The sequence below is a fragment of the Adiantum capillus-veneris genome, chromosome 18 (genome assembly GCF_014529385.1).
Source record: "Adiantum capillus-veneris isolate H3 chromosome 18, ASM1452938v2, whole genome shotgun sequence".
In the NCBI taxonomy this organism is placed as follows: domain Eukaryota; kingdom Viridiplantae; phylum Streptophyta; class Polypodiopsida; order Polypodiales; family Pteridaceae; genus Adiantum; species Adiantum capillus-veneris.
In genome coordinates, this window is record NC_140948.1 from 75,548,721 (window position 1) to 75,556,222 (window position 7,502).

Here is a 7,502-nt window from a genome sequence, read left to right on the forward strand (position 1 = left end):
ATTTTGCTTTCTTAAGTGCAGCCTTTTTTTTCCAAAAAGGGATCTCGAGATAAGTTATAGAGTGCGTGTGCCATGCCGTGCGCTTTTGGTGTGCAGTCCATGGATGACGCTCTGTTTAGAAAGCCCTAATTTTCTCCTTTCTCAAGCTGGTGGGTGCGTAGCCTTTTCCACGTGCTTTTGGCATGCGACCTATGCGTGAATCTTTTTAGAAGGTCTAGAGGAAGTGGTTTTACGTGCTATGTGGCTCTTTGTTTTGTAGTGGTGAGCCTTTGCGCAAAATCTCTTGCAGGTTCGTTCTCTCTCTCTCTCTCTCCCCCCCCCCCGTCCGTCCGTCCTGTAGACTCTGCAAAAGGAACATGGTATATCGTTGTTACTGCTTCTATATTTGATTGTTGATATTCTTCTGCAATAGTGTGTTAATGAAAGAACTGTATTACAATTTACTGTTGTAGCTTCACGGTTGTTCTCACTGCTCTCTCAAGCGTTCATGAAGAACTCTGGAATGTTGTGATCCTTCTCCATTGCTGCTCATTTGGTGTATTGTTAATAACTAGAGATGGGATATTGAAGTGTATTTTCCCTCTTTAGAGAGAGAGAGAGAGAGAGAGAGAGAGAGAGAGAGAGAGAGAGAGAGAGAGAGAGAGAGAGAGAGAGAGAGAGAGAGAGAGAGAGAGAGAGAGAGAGAGAGAGAGAGAGAGAGAGAGAGGATATCAAGCCTTCAAGCAAGAAGACATGGGAAGAGGCATCTATGCATTTCTTGATGCAGTGTGGCTTGTTTTTTTTTTTATATTGACAATTGTTCGTTTTGTTTGTTGGCTTGCACCCTCGTGGAATCTGATGGTGTTCAATAGTATGTCAAGTTTGGGCAACTGCAATCTCTGTTGCTTTGATGCTTCCTTGGTAATTTCGAGATAAGTGAGTTATGCTGACTTCGTGTCTTGTGATTACTAGCTTGATGAAAAGCTTTATCGTTATTGGCAAGATTGTGTAAAGCTGTCTGAAGCCTTGGTGTTCTCTTTCAGCAAACGACTGTCGAATCGACTGAATTTTCCGTCATGGAAATGATAGGATTTCATGTTGATGCGAACTGATATGCTATTCAACAGATGGTCGTGTCGTTCGACTAGGTCTATTGCATGGAGTCTATGTCTTTCTCCTGGCATTCTGCCTTTAAAACCGCACCCCACCTGGCATATATGTGCACAAGAGCATTACCAAGATCCGTATGTTTTTTTGCAACATTCCTTCCCTTGTAATTCTGTTGTGAATATGTTTTTCTTTGTCAAAAGCTGTGGGTCTTTTATGTTCTCTATGATATTGTTTGTAGTCTTTCTCTTGGTCTTCTTCGTGATGCTCTGGATGTGGCTTATCCCGATGATTTGTGCTACTAGCAAATGCATTCTCTTTTACATGTCTAGGAGGATCGACTGCAAATGGGCTGGCTTTTGGATGTACACTTTTGTTTTGTGGCTGTTCTCTTCCTGCTAGCCATGTATTCTGCCTCCATGTGATGTATCACATGCTGAGATTGATCATGATTATACAGTTTTGACCGGAACATGCGTTCTTCACTGCAAACTTCTTGCTTTTTCTATGTACAAGTCAATTGCAAGCAACCGATCTATGAGCGAGGCCATGATGCTAGAATGTTCACGAGCGCTTTACACAAATGGAACCTTTGAAACATTGCGCACATGAGGCAACCCTCACTCCAGCGAGGTCCAACCCTTCAATATCGGACGTTGCCGCCAGGACTCTCAAGCGCACACAAAATGCAAACAAAACCACACACAAGCACATAGAGCTTGTGAGAAATCTACAGACGCAGCGGCTAACTATGTTCTGAGTCCTACTTTGACGGATTAGCCGTGGCGGTGGAATCTTTGGAGCCAGATCAGCTTTTGTGGACACTCCGGCTCAGTTTTGGATGCATGCATGTGCGCACGCTTTGAGAGAATGATGTATCATGTATGACAAGGAGACACGATCAACCAAGGTCCAAGATTCAAATTTTAAGGGGGGGTGTTGTACTTATCCGGAAGGAGCATTTGCAAAGCACGTTTTCTGAGGACTCGGGAGGCCACGTAGGCGACAGCCACGCGGCAATCTGAGGCCGCCTGCTGACGTGGCCCAAGGATCGCGTGAGCTCAAAAGGAGGAAAAAAATTGGGAAAAGTTGAAGAAAAAAAATTAAGAGAACTTGTCCTCCTTTAAGGAGAAGGTGCAGGCGCAATGGTGTGCTCTCCTTCCTCTTCTCCTTCTCCTCCTCCTCCTTCTTCTTCTTCTTTCGCATCTTCTCTTCGTCCCGTTTCTTTGTGTTTTTGTAGGGACTACTCCTGCTACGTGATCGAGGGCACGATCACCTTCTTGCCCAGGGTTTCTTCCCGCAGCATGCCATCGCAAAGCTGACAGGGAATACTTCACAAAGAAAAATACACAGGGAACATGCTTATGCAGAAGATTTTCTCTGCTTTTACACAGACGCAGGCGATCATACAAGGTGAGTTCCATTTCGAATCAGGGCCGCTTTGCATCGAGCTTGTATAGTGTTTTCATACGACAAATCGCAGAAAATCCAAGCGAGTCGGGCGACATACATCTCTCTTTCGACAAGGTTGGCGACTTTCACTCTTCTTATATTAAAGGCTATAGCAGCCTAGAAGGTCGAAGCTCTATTCTGCGTTGTGCCTTGTATTGGTTGATCCCGCAATTGCTCTGTAGGCCATCAGAGAGCTTCTTGAGGCTAACAGTGCTCTTCTACTGCCATGGTGATGGAAGTTACGACGTCGATGACATTGTATTCTTCGTCGCCGACAACCACCACACACAATGCAGTCTCCAAGCCTGTCATTGCAGGCCTCACCACATTGCTTGGAAATTCAAATGCTCGACAGATTGTCTCAACTACAAGTGACCCACTAGATTTGGCTTCTGCATCAAATTCTTTTGTCAGAGGCTCCTACTCAGATTCTTGTATAATTGGTTCCCTAAGCATTGCTTCTCCAAATTTGAACCCAAAGATGAGAGAGCGGAGTCCAGTTTCTGTTCTTCAAGGGCCCTTCTCCTACTGCGGTGGTCAAGGTTCTATCAAGCCTTCTCACAATCTTTCATTGATGGAGCCACATGCTGGAACCATTATGAGGTTGTGTTCATTAACAGCTGATCCTCAGCTATCCTACACATGGCAAGAAGACTGCCGAGGTCTTTGCAACATGCCTGAAAAGCACCTAGGATCGTTCTCACCACCGAAGACATTAGCATCAGAATTGTCAGATCTATCTTCGGTGGCCAATCCATGTTGGACTTCTGAAGAGATATTACAAGATGCTCAAGCTTCTCATGAGATTTTTACAGATCACTTTGTTGTTAAGGCATTCCGTGAAGCAGAAAAGGCCCACCATGGGCAGGTAACCCCCAGCATGAAAATTAATTTACTGAGCTTCTTCTACAATGTTTTGTATTTAGGCCCATCTAACGGGTTAATTTTGCTTCAGTATCGAGCGACTGGCGATCTTTACCTGGACCATTGTGTAGAGACAGCAATGAACCTAGCTGCACTTGGAGCAAGCAAAGAGGTGGTTGCAGCTGGGTTGTTGCACGACATAGTTGATGATTCTGCTGCTGATTATGTGGAGCTTCAAGAGACGTTTGGCAAACAGGTTGCAGATCTTGTTGAAGGGGTATGCAAACTAGATCCCCTTGATTTCTTTGATTGGTATTTGAGGGATTTATTTATATTTTTTCACTGAAATCCAGGTGTCTAAAATGAGTGAATTTAGCAAGCTAGCACGGGACAATGACACTGCAAGCAACATTGTTGAGGCAGATCGGCTGCATACGATGTTTCTTGCTATGACTTATGTACGGGTTGTCCTTATCAAGCTTGCCGATAGACTCCACAACATGAGAACTCTGGAGGCACTTCCTGAAGCTAAGCAGCTGAGAATAGCCAAGGCGACTCTTCAGATCTTTGTTCCTCTAGCAAACAGGCTTGGAATATGGAGCTGGAAGGCAGAACTAGAGGTCTTGTGCTTCAAGCACTTGAAACCTCAAGAACATCAGAGGCTAGCAGAGAAGCTCTCAGGGGGTTTTAGGGAGTCCACAATTGTAGCTGCTATCGAGAAACTTGAAAAGAACCTTCTTGAAGAAGGTGTGCTTTATCATGAGTTAAGTGGAAGATGTAAAAATCTGTATGGCATCTATGTTAAAATGATGAGGTTGGTCCTTATTTTCTTTTGATTGCGTCAGATGCATGGGGAACCCCTCCGTAGATCAAGATTGGCTGACAGCTTATGCTTTTCAGGAAAAGCAAGGATCTGGAGGAAGTACATGATTTGCAAGGCTTGCGCTTGATAGTGACAAGCAAAGAGGATTGCTATGCAGCTCTTGAGATTGTCCACAGGCTTTGGCCTCAGACATGCCTGAAGGTGAAGGATTACATTGTGCAGCCAAAAGCCAATGGGTATGGGATGATGCTTGCCTCATTCTTGAATCAAGTTCCTTAACACATTTTTACATGATACAAATGGCTGATTTGTCAATTTGATCACATTTCCAGGTATCAATCTCTGCATACAATAGTGCAAGGGGAGGATGGGTTTCCTTTAGAGTTACAGATAAGAACCAAAGAGATGCACCATCAAGCAGAGTTTGGAGTTGCAGCACATTGGAGATATAAAGAAGACAATGTGGAGCACTCTCCTTTTATTCTGCAAATGGTGGCATGGGCAAGATGGATGCTAACTTGGCAGAGTGAGATGGTTGAGACAAGATCTCGGTTTCCATTCAGCAACTGTAGTTTGGACACAACTTGCCCTTTTCCTAACCACCGGGAAGGGTGCCCCCATTTACAACTATTGCAAATGCTTCCTCAGGAGGAGGAAGACCCATTGTTTGTCATCGTCCTCGAGGATGAGAAAGTATGGTAGATTTTCGCTTGCAACTGCTATTATGCATGTTCAGCTTACTTGCACTTGTCCTTCGGAATACTGACTGATTACTCTCTGTGCATTAGATGGTAGTCCAAGAGCTTCCAGGGGGGTCAACTGTAGCAGATTTGCTTCAGAGGAGGGTAACAGAAGACTCTTTTGCAGTGGAGTGGCATTTTATGAGGAGCTCCGGCCGAGAGTTAATCACAAACTGGTTGACAATATTCAACAGGTATTGAAAATGGGTGATCTTGTTGAAATGACATCTTTGATCCCTGATGATTCATTAACAGAGTACAGAAATAGAATAAAGAGGATGTTTGGAGATACAGTGGCAAAGGATAGAAGGCACATTGTACAGATGTCACCCTAGAAGGCCCCTTGTGGGCAACAAATGACGCCATCATACTCACAATTTAGATGTCTGAAGCAGATTAGACATGAGCCCACACACATTGTATAGCACTCTGGGTCTATGATTCTAATCTGCAAAGTAAAGATAATAGGACGTTGTACATATTTACAAAACAGCTGAATCCAAAATTGTAAAAGTTTGTATTCACAAATTGTGGAACCGTCTGGTTGCGTGTCTGAAGTCTGGAGACCCCTCATTTGGAGAAAACACACCTCCAATGTGCACAAGGACCAAAGCTATTTTTTGCATATCGCAACTTTGATCTGGTACACCTTTACAGAGAAGCACTCCTCTTGTAACGCACACAATTAACCCACAGACCTGTTGTACAATGCATGAAGGCATTCCGCCTAGGCCTGCATTCTTGGAGCGTCCTTGTGTGGACAGCATGGTCCACAGAGTAGTCCTCGAGTATAGTTGTCTATATTGCTCGTATGTCTTAAGTGTGAGCTGAAACTCTTGGTTTGGAAGCACATGGCTGGCAGTGGGCTTGCTGAATTCTGTAGTACACGTGTTGTCTCGGAATGTGTTCTTGGAGCATCTCTTCCTATTGCACCTGTGCCTACCCATTCACAGGGGCATAACTCAATCTCATAGTGTATATCTAAGGTGCGGGTAGGCAACTATTCGTAAAGGAGCATTTACACCTTGCCATCAGTAATCTAGTCAATTGGGCACATCTGGACAAGAAAATTGAAGCATGCACATGGAAGTTGCAAAGATAAGCAAGGACTAGATTAGGAAATGGGCAAGTATTCCCAGTATTGTTAATATGAAGTTGGAGGTCTTATCTATTTCATATCTTAAGCCATTTTGTCGCTATCTGGACATATTGTGATAAGCATAAAATCCCGAGTAGAGATTTGTCTTTATCTGGACGTATTGTGATTAGCATAAAATCCTGCATTGTTTTGACCATTTGTGCCCGCTCTTGTTTGTGCGACGATGAAACAAACAGTTTGTATTCACGGTGGAAAACATTACGATGAGTTCAGGCTATGGAGCAAGTTCCTTTTTTTTTTTGTGTTCTATCCATGCACCACTAGTATTGCCTTCCTCGGCCAAGAGAGCCACCACCAAGGCCACTTACTCTTCTCATCACCTTATTCTCCTCTGCTGCTCTTTCTTCCTTCTCCACCTCTCCTCCTTGTTCTTCGCCCGTTGTTCACAAAAAGAAAACTTGATGAAACACAAGACAAGTAAGTAAGTCGAGTTTCATTCCTTTTCGGCTCATATGGCCTAGCCGGTTATGCCACAACTTAGTAGATGACAGCTCGGCTATCGCAACAAAATCATCTTTTACACACAACACTCAAGGAATACAAGGAACCATGCTTTTTTTTTTAATAGCAAAACTCACAATTGTGAGTGAATTATATTGATCATCTCAAAAAAATTACAAGAACTTGCCATGCTCGTGCCGAGCCATGACACCATCCAGAGACCAAACTTACATCAGCTATCTGGGGAGCCACCCCTAACAACCTACCCCCATGCCCTTTATACACAAGGTTCTCTTTTCATGATTTTCCCCTTATCTAAGCATTTCGTTGACAACAAGCCACAGGTAACCCTAGACCAATCATCCGAGTTTTGCTTGCACCCGAGCGTCCATATTAGCACTCTGCTTTCTTGTATAATTTTTGCGAAGCTTGCCACCTCAGGAACTCCTTCGAACACACGGCGGTTCCTTGCTTGCCATACATTATGTAAAAAGCAAAACCTGATAATTTGAGTGCATATGAGAATGGCAGGGCTACCCAAGTTCTTACCTCCAAGGAGTAAATCAGTCTTGAAAAAACCAATTTTCCATGTTCTTTGGATCCACTTGCAAATTTTTCCTGTAAGGCCTCTGATGGCTGGACATTCCATAAAAAGGTGGGTCATATCTTCACTAGCCAACCTGCACCCAGGCATCAATTTGTCCCTATCCCTCTCTCCTGAATCTTCACCCTCGTCGGAAGAGCACCCTAATTACTTTCCATAGAAATACCTTCATGTGATGCGGAACCTTCGGCACCCAGATGTTCTCCATTACTTGCTTCCACCTTTCCTCCGACCATTGTTTTTTCCAAATCTTGTTAAGGGGGCTAGACCAATTCTTCTTTAGCATCATTGTATGGTAAATGCCTTTAGAATAGGGTTTCCATAAGAGGCTGC

At 43.9% G+C, this 7,502-nt stretch overlaps 1 pseudogene across 1 annotated transcript; it reads left to right on the plus strand.

The window, feature by feature from the left end:
• Nucleotides 1-2,509: 2,509 nt before the first annotated feature.
• On the plus strand, nt 2,510-5,501 carry LOC147435903 (putative GTP diphosphokinase RSH3, chloroplastic; annotated as a pseudogene). Its single transcript, XR_015185125.1, has 6 exons — nt 2,510-3,406; nt 3,494-3,679; nt 3,756-4,216; nt 4,303-4,461; nt 4,558-4,918; nt 5,014-5,501. The product of XR_015185125.1 is annotated as a putative GTP diphosphokinase RSH3, chloroplastic (transcript).
• Nucleotides 5,502-7,502: the final 2,001 nt, after the last annotated feature.